Source organism: Podarcis raffonei, chromosome 2, assembly GCF_027172205.1.
Source record: "Podarcis raffonei isolate rPodRaf1 chromosome 2, rPodRaf1.pri, whole genome shotgun sequence".
NCBI classification, from domain to species: Eukaryota; Metazoa; Chordata; class Lepidosauria; order Squamata; family Lacertidae; genus Podarcis; species Podarcis raffonei.
Genome location: NC_070603.1, coordinates 113,629,846 through 113,648,461, shown reverse-complemented (window position 1 = coordinate 113,648,461; position 18,616 = coordinate 113,629,846). Strand labels below are relative to the sequence as shown.

Here is an 18,616-nt window from a genome sequence, read left to right as displayed (position 1 = left end):
GGGCCCATATACCTTAAAAAAATCCGACCCAGGATAAAATCCCTAAAGCATAAAAACAAGGGCAACACATAAGGACAGAAACAAAACACAACACCTGAAGAAAAGAACCACCAAAAACCACAGGAGCTAAAACCACCAACCATGCTACAAGGACTAAAATAAAAGCAAGATCATAAGTGGCCTGGAAGATAGAAAAAAGTATGAGCTTTGTGCTGAAAAGACAACAATGTGGGCACCGGCGGAGGAAGAGGGGGGCAGGGGGAGCGCACCGCCCCTGACAGTGCGATCCTGGTGGGGTGCAATCATGGCTGCCCCCCACCCCCACTGGGTGCCATGCCCCTGCGGGTGGCACGCCATGCCCTCAGGGTGTGCGCCAGCCACGACCCCGACTGCTCTCCGCTCCCCGGTGCTGGAACTCTGTCACTAAATGTGGGTGTCCCTGTGGTTGTGACTGTGAACCATACCATCTCCTACAAAGAAGTCCCTTGTGGCTTGTATTGCCAGTTCGGCTGCTTGTTGATGCAGCTGATGATGTGGGGAGAGGCGGGGGTCATTTGTCTCCTTGTTGATCCCCCCCGTGGGAGAGAAATATTGCAGCGGATCGTTTCTTCCACCATGTCCACATTTGCCTACAAAGAGAATACAGGAAATAATAATAAGCTGGACTGGATCAGAGCAATGTTGCATCTATGTACATCAGGCATATATATTTTTTAATAATTTGTTACTAATACTTTTATAACATTTTATATTATTTTATTGTATTTTATTGTATTAAGTTTATACATATACAGTGCGGTACCTCGGGTTACATACGCGTCAGGTTACAGACTCCACTAACCCGGAAATAGTACCTCGGGTTAAGAACTTTGCTTCAGGATGAGAACAGAAATTGGGCTCCGGCGGCGCGGCGGCAGCGGGAGGCCCCATTAGCTAAAGTGGTGCTTCAGGTTAAGAACAGTTTTAGGTTAAGAACGGACCTCCAGAACGAATTAAGTTCTTAACCCGAGGTACCACTGTGTGTGTGTGTGTGTGTGTGTGTGTGTGTGTATGTATCTATAATATAATACAATAAAAACAAATCCACAATAAATCTTTAAAATCCAAAGAAATATAAAATGCAAATATAAGATCACTAAAATATGTTGATACTATTAATGGACAAGTTGGAATTTTAATCTGTTTTTTATTATCAATTCAGGTAGGTAGCCATGTTGGTCTGACGCAGACAAAATAAATAAAAAAAATAAAAAGTTGCCCAGTAGCACCTTAGAGACCAACTAAGTTTGTTCTGGGTATTGTGCATGCACACTTCTTCAGATACCAAAGAAGTGTGCATGCACATGAAAGCTTATACGCAGAACAAACTTAGTTGGTCTCTAAGGTGCTACTGGACAATTTTTTAAAATTTTATTATCAAGTTTCTGTAAATTTGTGGCTCTTCTTAGAAATGACCACCCCAACCTAACATAATAAGATACAATATAAATCACAACTATAACCCCTCCCCCAACCACCATATCACGGAGGCTAAAGTAATCTGGAATTTGTCCGTCTGGTTTCCAGTACAGTACTAGAGCTATCGCTCTATGCTGGGCTGCCCTTGAAGCTGTCCCAGAAACTCCAGCGGGTGCAGAATGCTGCAGCGAGGCTCCTCACAGCGTCTCTGCCATGGGAGCATATTCACCCAGTGCTTTTCCAGCTGCACTGGCTCCCGGTGGAGTACAGGGTCAGATTTAAGGTGCTGCTTTTGACCTTTAAAGCCCGTCACGGCCTAGGACCCTCGTACCTACGGGACCGCCTGTCCCGATATGCCCCACGGAGGACCTTAAGGTCCATATATAGCAACACCCTAGAGGTCCCGGGCCCTAAGGAAGTTATATTAGCCTCAACCAGAGCCAGGGCCTTTTCAACACTGGCTCCGGCCTGGTGGAACGCTCTGTCTCATGAGACCAGGGCCCTGCAGGATCTGATTTCTTTCCACAGGGCCTGTTGTTCCACCTGGCCTTTGGCTTGGAGCCAATTTGATTCCCTCCCTCTCTTTCTTTTTTCTTTTCCTTTCTCCTCCTGCGATGAGGTTTCAATATTTTAATGTTGTATTTTAATCTTGTTTTTAAGTTGTATTCATTCAATTTGTTTTTATTATTGCTTGTTAGCCGCCCTGAGCCCAGCCTTGGCTGGGGAGGGCGGGGTATTAATAATAATAATAATAATAATAATAATAATAATAATTATTATTATTATTATTATCGTGCATGTGTTAAAATAAAGCAAAAATGGGGGACAACTGGCAACAAAACAAAACAAACTCCAGCAATGATCTCTGGCCTTACCTTTGGGTTTGGACGTGCACTGTCCTGCTTTGTACCCACTTGTGAGCAGGTCATTCACCACGATGTTTCCATCACATGAGAACTGGCCTCTGTCAAGCAATGTGGAAGTTGGTAAATGTACTGTTTTTTGATTACCGGTAATTTATTTGAGAGGAGGCGAAGGCTGCTCAGCACTATGACCACTCACCCCAAACCACATTTGATATACTTTCTAAAGATTAATAAAATCATCATCATCATCCAACCAGACCAAGGGCTGTGCACTAGGATTCATTTTTCCAAATACTGTATTTTCTGGCGTATAAGACTACGTTTGGACTTTTTGGACGCGGGTGGTGTCCAAGGGCTTGCAGATCAGAAGGTTGGCGGTTTGAATCCCCGCGATGGGGTGAGCTCCCGTTGCTCAGTCCCTGCTCCTGCCAATCTAGCAGTTCGAAAGCACGTCAAAGTGTAAATAGATAAATAGGTACTGCTCCAGCGGGAAGTTACGGCGTTTCCGTGCACTGCTCTGGTTCGCCAGAAGCGGCTTAGTCATGCTGGCCACATGACCTGGAAGCTGTACGCTGGCTCCCTCGACCAATAATGCATGATGAGCGCTGCAACCCCAAAGTCGGTCACGACTGGACCTAATGGTCAGGGGTCCTTTTACCCTTTACCTAAGACTACTTTTTAACACAGGAAATTCTTCTCAAAAGTCGGGGGTCATCTTATACGCTGGCTACAGCAGCAGCTCCTACAGCAACTCCCCACCAAAGGACAAAACGACAGCAAATTAAATCAGTGGACACCAAGCTCTCTAGATGAAGCAGAAATACGCTTGAAAATTGGCCCCAGAAGTCCCCCCAATCACCAGCAACAGAATGACCCTAACTGCTCCCGGTAGTAGACCACGTGGTCCAAAATGGTGGCCTCGCGTTGCCCCAGCAACTAGACACGTGGCCACTGCCTCAGCCCAAGCAGCCCTTGCAGTGGATTTCTGAGCCGGACTGGAGACTGTTTTTTTTTAAAAAATTATTTGGTGTGCATTGGAAGAGGGGTAGTCTTATATGGCGAGTATATCCCAAACTATATTTTAACTGGAAAAGTTGGGGGTCGTCTTATACGCCCAGTCGTCTTATACGCCGGAAAATACGGCACTAAATCGTTGAGAGAAGGTATATGCCAGTGTTTTTGGCAGGGATGGGGAACTTGTGATCCTTAGACTTTGTTGGATTAAACTCCTATCATTCTTGACCACTGGCCTTGCTGCCTGGGGCTGGCCGGAGTTGGAGTCTTAATAGCAGATAAAAAATTTCAGGAAGTATTGAAGCCATGGGGGGTGGGGAACCACAATTTTTCCTGTTTCCCCCAAGAAAAAACACACCACAATTTTCAGGGGGGAAATACAATATTTTTTAAAAAGCCCTCTTGACACTGTTGGCCTAGATCAGGGTTCCTCAACCTCAGCCCTTCAGATGTTTTTGGCCTACAACTCCCATGATCCCTAGCTAGCAGGACCAGTGGTCAGGGATGATGGGAATTGTAGTCTCAAAACATCTGAAGGGACGAGGTTGAGGAAGCCTGGGCGAGATGACCTTTGGTGTCCCTTTCATCTCTACAGTTCTATCATTCTATGACACGGCAAAAGTCATTTTGTAACTTTAGGAGCATGGGACGCATTAAGTATAACTTGGTTTTACCATATGTCTGGAAGATTAAAAAGTAGAGTTTATTTAGACAATAGTTACGAATTGAATTCATCCGCTTTACATTTTTTTTTGGCACAAACGGGTAGGGAACGTAGCATCTCTTTGGGTTTGAGGAGCATAAACAGAGGAGTTTCTGCGCTTAGAAACACAGCACAAAAGGAAGTATGGATGAGCCCTCTCTCTCAGTGGGAGACCACAAAAGAAAGGAGGAAAAAAATTAAGGTGCCACAGAGTTACACAGGGAGTAATGCTCCTTTGTTGCCACCAGCTCATGCGCCAACAATAGAACAATAGGTTCAACCAGTTCTTAGTAAGCCTGAAATAGAGTCCTGTAGTGATTTCATGCTCTTTATTGCAGCTTGTAAAACAGTGATGGAATTTCCCCCCAAACCTCAGGCTTTTATATACATTATTTACACAATGAGTCCCGTCTGATTGGCTGATTCTGCTTCTCTCCTGGAGCCTGATTGGTCTTCTCCTGCAGGCCTATCAGTTGTTGCATTCTACGAACCTACCAGCCTAATAGGCTGATTAACTCCCTCCTGGAGCCTGATTGGTCTTTTCCTGCAGGCCTATCAGTTGTTGCATTCTACGAACCTACCAGCCTAATAGGCTGATTAACTCCCTCCTGGAGCCTGATTGGTCTTCTCCTGCGAGCCAATCAGTTGTATCATTCTAGGATCCTACCTGCCTATTGTTCTAGGATCCAAGCTTAGTACATAGCAAAGCCCATGGAAGGAGGTGAGGGGAGAATATGAGACTTACCCTGGGAGCCTTTTGCAGTTGTCACAGGTCTTCTTAGAAGCAGGAGCAACCGGGAAAACAGGACTGGCTGGGTTTACTGTAGAACACACAGGAAAGGGGGAAAGGTGCTCTTTTAGCAGAGACATCACCTTGCCAACAAAGGTCCGTATAGTTAAAGCTATGGTTTTCCCAGTAGTGATGTATGGAAGTGAGAGCTGGACCATAAAGAAGGCTGATCGCCAAAGAATTGATGCTTTTGAATTATGGTGCTGGAGGAGACTCTTGAGAGTCCCATGGACTGCAAGAAGATCAAACTGATCCATTCTGAAGGACATCAGCCCTGAGTGCTCACTGGAAGGACAGATCCTGAAGCTGAGGCTCCAATACTTTGGCCGCCTCATGAGAAGAGAAGACTCCCTGGAAAAGACCCTGATGTTGGGAAAGATGGAGGCCACAAGGAGAAGGGGACGACAGAGGACGAGATGGTTGGACAGTGTTCTTGAAGCTACCAGCATGAGTTTGACAAACTGTGGGAGGCAGTGGAAGACAGGAGTGCCTGGCATGCTCTGGTCCATGGGGTCACGAAGAGTCGGACACAACTAAACGACTAAACAACAACAACAACAATGAACTTCTCTTAAATCTGTAATTCAGCAGCTCAGACAGATTTATCACGATTCTGTAAACTGATTTGAGACCACAACTGGAAAAAGCAGGCTATATGTTTTAAAAATTGGCTCAGTAAAAAATGCAAAAGGTTCTTTGGGTCCCTTGGCCGATTCCCACTGACTAGTTGGAATGAATTTGTCTAACTCTGTATGATGGTCAAACTGGGCAGGGTCAAACAACAGCATTAATGATTGCAAAAAAAGAGAAGAAGGGGGGAAAAAAGAGAGAGAGTAATTTTACCATGATTGGAATAATTTAATTTTTGGAAGGTTCAGTATCATCAGCTTCTTTTGAGCCTTCTAAGTTGTCTTAGATTTAATCGAAGGTTACCAGATTTTTTTCCAATGAATCCGGGGACACTTTTCAACTTCAATGGATTTTGTATGGGGACTGATTTGTAAATCTGGGGACTGTCCCCGGGAAACGGGGACATCTGGTAACCTTAAATTTTAATCAACAGATTTTATGACGATTCCCATCTGAAATCAACATCCAGCCCAAGGAGGGAGGTGACACCCACCAGCTGATATCTTTGCATTGCCATTGGGACTTACATAGGTGTTCGTAAGGTTTGTCTTTCCTCAGCTCAACCCAGTTGGTGTTACTGTAGAATTTCTGGAGGATGTGAAGAGCTTTTCCAGCGCTTCAGCGAGCTGATTCCAAAGCCGACGAACTCACGGGGACTTTCAGGCTGGCCAGCATAGAGTTCTGCAGGTTTCGAAGTTGGCTTATACCTGACAATGAGAAGAATTTTAAGAGAGATTAAAATAAAAGATCAGAATTTGTTTATGTATGCCACAGCCGCCGCGAGAATCCTACTGGCCCCAAAATGGAAAATACAAGATTTACCAACCATCCAGGATTGGCAGTTGAAGATGACAGTTTTTGCAGAATTTGCCAAATTGACAGGGAGGATCCGGGACCAAGAGGACCAGAGATACAATAACAATTGGAGTAAATTTATTGAATATTTAAAGGAGAACAGCAAAAGCTTAAAGACACTAGCAGGACTGGAATAATACCTTCAATGTAAAATAGTAGAGTTATGACAATAATATACGCAATAAGTATGTGACGTATATACCAGCTGCTGAGAGGGAGGGAAGACTCGGCAGAGTCAAAGGGATTATACTGTGATAATAAGGATTGTTGGAAAAAGGATTATATGGAATAAAAATTTCTTTGAAAAAAAGAAGAAAAATGCTTTAAATCAACATTAAATAAAAAGAAATAAAATAGAAGAATTTTAAAGCCCCAATTTCTCCTGTGTCCCCTGAAGTTGTATTCATTCAACTTGTTTTTATTATTGCTTGTTAGCCGCCCTGAGCCCGGCCTTGGCTGGGGAGGGCAGGGTATAAATAAAAATTATTATTATTATTATTATTATTATTATTATTATTATTAAACCCGAGAAACACCAGATTCCCAATGGGATGCTGTTCCCTCTTCCCTGGAACCTCTTACTCCAGAGATGGTGACGTTGTGGCCTTCAAATGCTGCTGAGGCTCAAATTTCCCTCATCTCTGAGCGCTGTCTGTGCTTGCAGGGACTGATGGGTGGTAGAGGCCAACAATCTTTGACGGGCCACAGGATACCCCTCCCTGTTTTGATCCAAGATTGAAGGTATGCTTCGCTGTAGGCTTGTTGATTTGTAATTTCAATGGTTCTGGCATCCAGGTGGGTCAAGAGGCTGTAGTTTGGGGGCAGGGTCTCCGTTGGTCAGTGGGAGCAGAATTAATCACAAAAGCTCGAGTCCCAGGGCTGGACTAAGATGCTAGAGCAGTCCCAAGGCTGCCGTGTGACATTTTGCTACCGAGTTAGTAGGCAAGATGGTTTCAAAACCCACCAGGCTGGCAGTTGAATTACAGTGGTACCTCGGGTTACAGACGCTTCAGGTTACAGACGCAAACCCTTGTGTTTGAATTTCAATTGCCACAAATCTTCCTTGGTCATCTTTAAAAACAAATTTCGGTGATAGGCTCTCTTTTGCATAAATTACTACTCCTCTCTTTTTAACCTTGTCCGATGAAATAAACTCTTGGCCCAATCTTTTATTAATCAATACTTTCCTATATAGCCTTATCACATGTGTTTCCTGTAAACAAATCAAGTCCAATTGTTCCTTTTTCAGTAAATGAAAGACTTTTTTCCTTTTCTCCAGGGAGTTAAATCCATGAATATTCCAACTTAATAGTTGCAGAGACATGGTGTGTTTATTTTGCTTTTCCTCCAACTGCTCCCAATAATTGTTCTTGTTCTGACGGTGGTATCACTTTCTCTAGCTTGTCCAATCCCAAAGGTAGTGGTACTATGTCTTGTGTTCCTGGTTTTAAAGCTCTTGGCTCTTCTTCAGCTTCTTTTTGCAGGTCTTCTCTGTGCTCTCTCAGAAATTTTTCTTTATTTTCCACTGATCTTATTCCCTTTAAAGGTAAAAGATAGGCCTTGGGGGAATTCCCACCTAAAAATGGTTCTGTTTCCTCTCAACAGGGCCACCAGATCTCCGTAGTTGGACCTGAGGTCCAAAAGGTGTTTCGGGATGTCCTTAAATATCTCCATTCTTGATTCGTTTATTTCCAAGGTCTTCTGGAAGTGCAGACTCAATATTCTGTCTCTCTCCTCTTTTGATCGGAGGGTAATCAAACAGTCTCTCACCCTGTTCTTTCTCCCCCCTTTTCCAAGTCTAAAAGCGCTTACTATCTTGAAGTCTAACTTGTCTGAGTCTAAGTTCCAAAAGCCTGCAAATTCCTGCGTAAGAAAGTCACTCAAATTATCTTTCTCAAGTTCAGGTACAGCCCTGATCCTTAGATTTGTCTGTTTTTCTTTTAATTCAATCATAGACAGCAATGACTTGTGGTCCTCAGGCTGCCTACATATCGGTGGTATCTTTTCCTCTACAGCCAATACTTTTTCCTTGGCTTCTTCAGCTGTCTTTCGGTTCGAAGTAGATTCCTGCAGCAGTTTCTCAATAGATTCTGTATTTGAGTTCACCTTCTGCCCCAAGTTATTGATGCTTAAAGTGTTTTGATCAATTTTAGTTGTTGCTTCAGCAACTTGTTTACTTAGTTTTTCCAAAGATTCAAACATTTTTCCTAATGCTGAAGCTAATCCCTCTTCAGATGCTGTTCCTTTAAGCCCAACTCGAGCAGGATCTTCCCCTGGTGGGGCAGGAGGGCCAGATGCTGATGCTCTATGCTGCTGCAGTCTAATTTTACCCGATCTTGTTGTTTTTTCCTGAGTCAAATCTGCCATAACACTTTATCTAAGGATCAAGGTCAGTCTCACGGTTACTCGTTTTGTAGTGGAAAATTCCCCTGGCCAGTTTAGAGTGGAAAATTCCCTGGCCAATTGTAACAATTTCAAAGTTCCTCTAGGGGGACACAGTAACAGTCCAAACTTGTAACATTAAAGTAACTTTTCCAACTTTCAGAAATCCCCCCTTTAACGAAAAAAGCAACAGTTTCGGGTCCGGAGAAACCCTTCAGAGTCAAAGTATCTCTCTTACAGAGTTAGCTGTCAAAAAGTTGCATTATCCTTAAACAGCGCGATTCACAATACGGCAGTTCTATTGTCTCTTGGCAGTCCGTTCCCAGGCATTAAGTGGTGGTCTTTGTTCCCTTTCTCTCTTTTTTTGCAGGCAAAAAGTACTTCCCCTTCTCCCTCCCCTCTCCTGCACCTCAGGGAGGGAGTTCTCTTTTATTGATGTTAGGATTTGAGTCTTTTTCAACGCGATTTTCAGGGTCTTAGCTTAGACAGTCTTTGCTTTGATCTGTTTACAGAAAACGGAAGGCGGACTTCCTGTTTACGCCTTCCCGCTTCAGTGCCAAATTAATCCTTTTCCCCCTTAAATTCCCCAATCTTCAAACTTGACCTACTCACGGGTAGTTGTTTAGTAGCCGAATTGTCACAGGAAAAAGGTCAGCGCTCTCCGGCAACAGCTGTGCAGCTTCACTCCGCGGAAGAAGCAATTGACTCTCAGCACCGCGCCAGACTCCCCGTTTTGCTCCGGAGCCCTTTACAGGGTTCCCTCGCTGATTGGGGGGGCGCTAAGGGTGCCCGCCGAGTCCCACGGTCACAGGCTTCACCCGCCTGTGATTTTCGAAGGGGTCCCTGCTTCGCCGTAGCGGCAAGACCCGATTTCCGCGGAGCTACTCCCTCAGAACTAGAGGGAATCCGCCATTGCCGATGGTGCCGCCTCCGGAAGTCCTAACCCAGAAATAGTACCTCGGGTTAAGAACTTTACCTCAGGATGAGAACAGAAATCGCGCGGCAGCAGCGGGAGGCCCCGTTAGCTAAAGTGGTACCTCAGGTTAAGAACGGTTTCAGGTTAGGAACGGAGATCCAGAACAAATTAACTTCTTAACCCGAGGTACCACTGTACTTCTAATCTGGTGAAGAAACCTCCTCTGCACCTCACGGGCTTCCATGGCAGGCCTTGTGGCACACGCCTTGCACCCCAGCCCTCAGTAGCTGCTGCCCAAAGTGGCCGCCTCCCTGTGGGAACTGTAGCACCACGAGGGGAATATGGATCTCTTAACAACTCTCAGCAGCTGTAGCAAACTACAGTTCCCAGAATTCTTTCTGGGAGGGGGGCAAGCCATTACTGCTAAGATGGCATAATAGTGCTTTAGCTGTTCGTTGTGGATAAGGCCCAACAGTCGGTGGAATCAGAACCAATGCCAGGCAGAACTATTCTCCCTGTTGATGGGACCTAACTCAAAGGGTTCAGTTGCCCGCTTTCATCGCCATTGGACATCACCCCGTTTGGCTTGCCTAACATTCACTGCACACTTTCTCTCTCTTTCCCACTTGCCTTTTCACTCCATTCCCTCCTTCTGACCTGCCGCTGTGTTTGACAGCCCCAAACACTTAGAATCATAGAATCATAGAGTTGGAAGAGACCACAAGGGCCATCGAGTCCAACCCCCTGCCAAGCAGGAAACACCATCAGAGCACTCCTGACATATGGTTGTCAAGCCTCTGCTTAAAGACCTCCAAAGAAGGAGACTCCACCACACTCCTTGGCAGCAAATTCCACTGTCAAACAGCTCTTACTGTCAGGAAGTTCTTCCTAATGTTTAGGTGGAATCTTCTTTCTTGTAGTTTGGATCCATTGCTCCGTGTCCGCTTCTCTGGAGCAGCAGAAAACAACCTTTCTCCCTCCTCTATGTGACATCCTTTTATACATTTGAACATGGCTATCATATCACCCCTTAACCTCCTCTTCTCCAGGCTAAACATGCCCAGCTCCCTTAGCCGTTCCTCATAAGGCATCGTTTCCAGGCCTTTGACCATTTTGGTTGCCCTCCTCTGGACACGTTCCAGTTTGTCAGTGTCCTTCTTGAACTGTGGTGCCCAGAACTGGACACAGTACTCCAGGTGAGGTCTGACCAGAGCAGAATACAGTGGCACTATTACTTCCCTTGATCTAGATGCTATACTCCTATTGATGCAGCCCAGAATTGCATTGGCTTTTTTAGCTGCCGCGTCACACTGTTGGCTCATGTCAAGTTTGTGGTCAACCAAGACTCCTAGATCCTTTTCACATGTAGTGCTCTCAAGCCAGGTGTCACCCATCTTGTATTTGTGCCTCTCATTTTTTTTGCCCAAGTGCAATACTTTACATTTCTCCCTGTTAAAATTCATCTTGTTTGTTTTGGCCCACTTCCTGTCGTCGTTCATACACCTTCCCTCTTTTCTCTCTGCCTCTTCTCCCGTCTTCTCCCCTAGCCTCTGCAAATAAACTCTGTTAGTTTAAGCAGTGTTTTAATGGGTGTGGTGCATTACAGTGGTACCTTGGGTTACAGACGCTTCAGCTTACAGACGCTTCAGGTTACAGACTCTGCTAACCCAGAAATAGTACCTCGGGTTAAGAACTTTGCTTCAGGATGAGAACAGAAATCGCGCAGCTGTGGCGCGGTGGCAGCGGGAGGCCCCATTAGCTAAAGTGGTGCTTCAGGTTAAGAACAGTTTCAGGTTAAGAACGGACCTCCGGAATGAATTAAGTTCTTAACCTGAGGTACCACTGTATGTATTATTTGTATGCTACCGTAAGGTGCATTGCAATGCATTTGACGGGGGACCATCTTCATTCTGGTCCGCTGAAGTCAGTTTAACTGTCACTGGGGGGATCAACTGACAGACAACGAGGGCCTAGAGATAGTACTCTCAGTATGCAAAAGGATGAAAGAACTGCTTATTCTGATTGGTGGTTTCTAGATTTACAATCACCTCCTCTTTGTTGTCTACTGCTATTATGCTTAGATTCAGCTTTGGATATGGCAATTCCTTTTATGATCAAGTCCTTGCCACAAAGGGAAGGGGCAACCTGATCGTCAGCAAACGTAACAAAGCCAAAAGCTCTGAAGGGTTTCGGGATGAAGACACCAACCAATTCTCCATACGGGGAAGAAATTCCAATTTGTTTTTCCTTTGCAACCCCCCCCCCCAAAAGTTATCATAGCTGTGTAACTAAATAGTGGTATTTGCCTATTTTATAAATATTGATTTATTTGCTTTTTATAGTTTTGATAACAAACAAAACGCAATAAATCCTGTTTTGGAGTTGATTTGTCTAGCATATTTATAATTTTGCTTGATACGGACTTTTTAAAAAGTTGACTCTGTTTTTTTTTCCTTTTTACCATCTCTTCTTGTACTGTTTTTTAAACTATTCATATTGGAACATACTCTTTGTACCTGTGCCATATAGAGACTGGCCAGGAGAGAGGAATTGGGGCATGTGTGAAAACAAATGCAGAATGCGTCAGTGGAAGCTGCCTATAAGTCTTGGAATAAAGTGATCAAGGTCTTGCTTCTAAAAAAAGAATGTTCTGCTTGCCCTTCTGATATTTATCATGTTTTCTAAATGCAGGAAATTTTCAGTGATGATTAGTCTCTGAAGGCAGCCCTGTTTAGGGAAGTTTTTAATATTTAATTATTAAATTGTATTGTTTTTAACATTTGAATGGGAGCCGCCCAGAGTGGCTGGGGACACTCAGCCAGATGGGCGGGGTATAAATAATAAATTATTATTATTATTATATAAATGGACAGAGCTCATCTGCAGTCAGGTCTTTGGTGCAAAATGACCTTAATAGATTGGAGAACCGGGCCCAAGCTAACAAAATGAAGTCCAACAGGGACAAATGTAAGGTTCTGTGCTTAGGCAGGAAGAACCAGATGCACAAATATAAGATGTGGGACACCTGGCTTACTAGCAGTACATTTGAAAAGATCTGGGGTCTTGGTGGACAACAAGCTTAATATGAGTCAACAGTGCGGTTCAGCAGCAAACAAAAGCTAACGCTCTTCTAGGCTGCATCAAGAGAAGTATAGTGTCCAGATCAAGGGAAGTAATAAAGGTAAAGGGACCCCTGGCCATTAGGTCCAGTCGTGGCCGACTCTGGGGTTGCGGCGCTCATCTCGCTTTATTGGCCGAGGGAGCCGGCGTACAGCTTCTGGGTCATGTGGCCAGCATGACTAAGCCGCTTCTGGTGAACCAGAGCAGCGCATGGAAATGCCATTTACCTTCCCGCCAGAGTGGTACCTATTTATCTACTTGCACTTTGACGTGCTTTCAAACTGCTAGGTTGGCAGGAGCAGGAACCGAGCAACGGGAGCTCACCCTGTCGCGGGGATTCGAACCGCCGACCTTCTGATCGGCAAGTCCTAGGCTCTGTGGTTTAACCCACAGCGCCACCCGTGTCCCTAAGGGAAGTAATAGTCCCACTCTATTCTGCCTTGGTCAGACCACACCTGGAATACTGTGTCCAATTCTGGGCACCACAATTTAAGAAGGATGTTAAATTGTAACGTGTGCAGAGGAGGGCAACTAAGATGGTCAAGGGTCTGGAAACCAAGCCTTATGAGGAGCGGTTGAAGGAGCTGGGAATGTTTAGCCTGGAAAAGAGGAGACTCAACTCGAGGGCTGTCCCATGCAAGAGGGACAACGCTTATTTTCTCCTGCTCTGGAGGGTAACTGCTGTTCAGCAGTGGAACAGTCTCCTTCGGGAGGCAGTGGGCCAGCTTGGGTAGGTGGGCAGGGCCATGCACCTGTCAATCACCCTCCAACGTCTGGAGATGGGGAGAGGGGTCTGCTTTGCCAGTGTGTTCCCTACAGGGAACACATGGTTGAAGCAAGACCCAGAAGGCTAGCACGTCCTGCTCGTTGGCAAAGGGTTCAGTCCTGCTCTCTGTGGGGATCTGAGCCCCCAACACATCACCCCAAACATCGCTCCGTGCACCTTCTTCCCACAAAAGCCACACCGCCTCTTACTTTGGACAATCTTTTCGCAGTAGAAGAAGTAGCTGTTGTCCTTCTTGTGGTCGGTTTCCACTTGATTGTTTGCGTCGACAAGTTCCTGCATGGCTTTGAGTAACCGACTGGGAGAGACGTCAGCTGTGCAAGAAAAAAGGGAAGGGTCCCATTAGTTTGGAACCACACAAATGTGCACATGAAAATGCAGCTGCTTTTTGAAGTGGTCCTGATCCCCGAGGCACTTATATGCGCAAGCAGAGGTGGATATGCTCTGCTCCCTGAACTGCATCTGGACCTCAGCCTAATTTGATGGGAATACCAAGGAACAGGGGGACGGGACAAGGGAAAGGAGGTGGCAGAGGTAAAGAAAAGGGGGTGGCATGGAGAAAGAAAAACAGAAGGGCGAAAGGGGCGACACAGAGAGAACAAGAAGGGGAGGAACAGAGGAAACTGGGAGAGGGAAAAGATGAGCTTGGCAGCATGCAGACCAGACAGATAAGATAATAAAGTGACCCCTGCTTTAAGGTTTGACAGTGGGAAAAAGGATAGGATGAGAAGGATGGGGACATTATAGGCACTCACACAGCCTTCTAGTAATAGTAATAGAAATAGTTTCTTAACATATACCTTGCCCATCTGACAGGGCTTCCCCAGTCACTCTGGGAGGCTTTCAACAGAATGCAAAAAAACACAGTGAAACGTTAGATACAGTGGTACCTTGGGTTACAGACGCTTCAGCTTACAGACACTTCAGGTTACAGACTCCGCTAACCCAGAAATAGTACCTCGGGTTAAGAACTTTGCTTCAGGATGAGAACAGAAATTGTGCTCGGGCGGCATGGCAGCAGCAGGAGGCCCCATTAGCTAAAGTGGTGCTTCAGGTTAAGAACAGTTTCAGGTAAAGAACGGACCTCCGGAACGAATTAAGTACTTAACCCGAGGTACCACTGTATTAAAATCTTTATGATACAGGGCTGCCTTCAGGTGTCTTCAGAAAGTTGTATAATTGTTCATCTATATAAACTTTATAAACTATATAAACTTTAAATATAAAGTTTATCAACTATATAAACTTTAAATATAAAGTTGTATAATTGTTCAATCTGATGGGATAGTAGGATAGATCCACATGCCCAAATCTCCCCTAAGATAAATGGGGTTTAGTGACTACTTAGGGGTGGGAAGCTGACAACCAGGATTTCTTTAGATCTCTAGGGTGGGTGGAGGGACGCGGGTGGCACTGTGGGTTAAACCACAGAGCCTAGGACTTGCCGATCAGAAGATTGGTGGTTCGAATCCTCGCGACAGGGTGAGCTCCCGGTGCTTGGTCCCTACTCCTGCCAACCTAGCAGTTTGAAAGCACGTCAAAGTGCAAATAGATAAATAGGTACCGCTCTGGCGGGAAGGTAAACGGTGTTTCCGTGCGCTGCTCTGGTTCGCCAGAAGCGGCTTAGTCGTGCTGGCCACATGACCCGGAAGTTATACACCGGCTCCCTCGGCCAATAAAGCGAGATGAGCCCTGCAACCCCAGAGTCAGTCATGACTGGACCTAATGGTCAGGGTTCCCTTTACCTGGAGGGTGGGTGGACCTTTAGGTTTTTAAGAGGAAAGGCTCAGACTGGCAGTTGTGACTCTCAGGTCTGTTACCAGGGGCCGGGAGGTCTACTGCGTTAAAGCAGTTCGCAAGGACTCCTGGACTCTGTCAGCTGGCATAGGTGGGAGCAATGAGACCAAGCATTTGTGGATCCAAGTCTCCTGGTCCTGCTGGGAAGCAAATGAGGTCAGATTCCTAGCAAGGCTGCGCAGGGTCGATCCTCTGCAAAAGCCACAAGGTCCAGTTGCATCGGGCAAGGAGAAGTCTTCACGCCGATGCCTTCTGAGCTTACCTTTGTAGAAGGCCTTGAAGAGTCGAGTAGCATCCAAAGGCTTCATATTTTCCAGCTCTCCTGGGGCCACAGGTGTTTTCCCAGGCAACAGGTTCCTCTCCATGTAACGGGCGACAGCCCGCAGCACCCCTGCTGTCGTGATGTCAGCATCTGTGAAGACTGCCGGATCTATACCTCCCGATTCGTGGTTGGGGAGGAATCCGCTCACGTTGTCCAGGCAGAAGAGCAGGGAGAGCAGCAACATGCTTTGAAGCTGGGTGGAGGGGGAGAGAAGGGAACGCATCTTCTGCAGATGTTCTGCAGTGTGCTCCTCACCCAGCTTGTTAAATAGCTGAGCCTGCACAGAAACCTCTTATCTATTCAGCCCACTCCCTCCTACTTATTGGCAGACAGATAGGATTTCTGGGGAAAACCTGATTCCCAACTCCCATCTGGGGAAGGGCTCTAGCTCAATGGGTCTGGACCTCTGGGTCAAACTTCTTATGCAACATATCTTAGGTTCCATCCCCAGCATGTCTAGATAAGGCTGGAAAACAACTCCAGCTGATGCCCTGGAAAACCCTTGCCAGTCTCTTCTGAGCTAGATGAGTCAATAAGGCAGCTTCCTGTGTTCACCGTTCACCACAATCTCCCAGGTAGAAAAGGGAGAGGTGCCACAATGATCCACAATGAGAGCCAGTGTGGTGTAGTGGTTAAGAGCGGTAGTCTCGTAATCTGGTGAACTGGGTTCGCGTCTCCGCTCCTCCACATGCAGCTGCTGGGTGACCTTGGGCCAGTCACACTTCTCTGAAGTCTCTCAGCCCCACTTACCTCACAGAGTGTTTGTTGTGGGGGAGGAAGGGAAAGGAGAATGTTAGCCGCTTTGAGACTCCTTCGGGTAGTGATAAAGCGGGATATCAAATCCAAACTCCTCTTCTCCTTCTCTCTCTCTCTCTCTCTCTTTCTTTCTTTCTTCCCTATGAATAAATATAACAGGACTATCAAATGTCCTGTAAAATGTGCATTGTTTTAAAATTTATTTTTATGATTTTATTTGCATTGCTTTTCTTCTTACAGGTTAAACAATGGCAAGGAATTCTGGGTGCAATGCTGCTCATACATCATGGGTGAGGAGGGGCAGAGAGGCTAAGGAATATGCAGATCTGCATACAAACGGCATACAAATGCATTAGTGTATCAATGGACTTTGAAATGTGATAAGCCAGCCCCTCTGCTAAGTGGTGCCCTGGATGTCTAGCCTAACGTTTTACTCTGGTGGCACCACCAGGAGGGATCATAGAATTGCAGAACTGGAAGGGATTCCATGGGTCATCTAGTCCAACCCCCTACAATGTAGAAATCTCAGCCAAAGCGACCAGGACAGATGACCATCCAACCTCTGCTTAAAAACCTCCAAGGAAAGAGAATCCACCACCAGACTGTTCCACTGTTGAACAGCGCTTCCTGGTGTTGAGTCAGAATCTGCTTTCTTTTAACTAGAAGCCATGGGTTCAAGTCCTACCCTCCAGAGCAGGAGAAAACAAGCTTGTTCCCTCCTCCATGGGACAGCCCTTGAGATATTTGAAGAGGGATATCCTTGTCGATTTCAAGCCAAAAGTCAGAGGAATTGGCCACCCTCCAGGTGCCCGGCTTGAATCCTTGTTGACCTCCCTGTCTGCGACTCCCGGCAAGATCAGGCGAGATCTCAATCGGCGATCCTTCTCAACGTGAGAAGAACACACCACTCCTCCCCTCTCATCCCCAGGGAGGGGAAAGAGACAGACAGAAATGTATTTACATGCCTTTATTTCTGTCCTTCCAGCAGTACAGAGAAAACGTGACTGCACTCTCTCATCACCAACAGCAGAGAGAGAAAACTCCTCCCATGTACTTCCAGTACAGGGTCATGTGACACTCTGAGCTAACATCCGGTGCTCAGTACACTGAATAGGCTGTCCCTTTGTTCCCACGGTACAGTCCCATTTATCAACATCCTGTTTGGCTTTCCAGCCACCTGGAGCTCGCTGCAGCATTGCTCCTTTTTCGTAACAATCCTATCTCCTCCCAGTCTCCTCTTTTCCAGGCTAAACATACCCAGTTCCCTCAATCAACCATTTCTCATAAGGCTTGGTTTCCAGACCCTTGATCCTCTTGGTTGCCCTCTTCTGCACACGTTCCAGCTTGTCAACATCCTTCTTAAATTGTGGTGCTTGGAATTGGACACAATATTCCAGGTGTTGTCTGACCAAGGCAGAATAGAGCGGCACTATTACTTCCCTTGATCTGGGCACTATACTGGGCCTAGAAGAGCATTAGCTTTTGTTTGCTGCTGCATCACACTGTTGACTCATGTTAAGCTTGTGGTCCACCAAGACCTCTAGATCTTTTCAAATGTACTGCTAGTAAGCCAGGTGTCCCACATCTTATATTTGTACATCACATCTTATATTTGTACATCTAGTTCTTCCTGCCTAAGTGGAGAGCCTTACATTTATCCCTATTGAACTTCATTTTGTTAGCTTGGGCCCAGTTCTCCAATCTATTAAGGTCATTTTGAATTCTGATTCTGTCTTCTGTGGCATTAGCTAACTCTCCCAGTTTGGTGTCATCTGCAGATTTGATGAGCATCCCCTCAATTCCTTCATTCACGTCATTTATAAAGATGTTGAACAACAATGGGCCCAGGACAGAACCCCACAGCACCCCACTTGTCACTTCCCCCCAGGTTGATGAGGAACCATTTTAGTACTCTTTGGGTTCATTCAGTCAACCAGCTACAAATCCACCTTACAGTTACCTCGTTCAACCCACATTTTACCAGCTTCCTCACAAGAATATCCTGGGGAACTTTGTCAAAATCCTTACTGAAATCAAGATACACTATGTCCACAGCATTCCCCTGATCCACCAAGCTTGTAACTCCCTCAAACAAAGTAATGAGATTCGCCTGTCATGAATTATTTTTGAGAAACCCATGTTGGGTCTTGGTAATCACAGCATCCTTTTTTAAGAGCTCACAGACCGACTGTTGAATTATCTGTTCTAGGACCTTCCCTGGTA

At 45.7% G+C, this 18,616-nt stretch overlaps 1 pseudogene; it reads right to left on the bottom strand.

The window, feature by feature from the left end:
* The window catches only part of LOC128408985 (von Willebrand factor A domain-containing protein 7-like), a 45,159-nt pseudogene extending 29,013 nt beyond the window's left edge, over positions 1 to 16,146 (bottom strand).
* Positions 16,147 to 18,616: the final 2,470 nt, after the last annotated feature.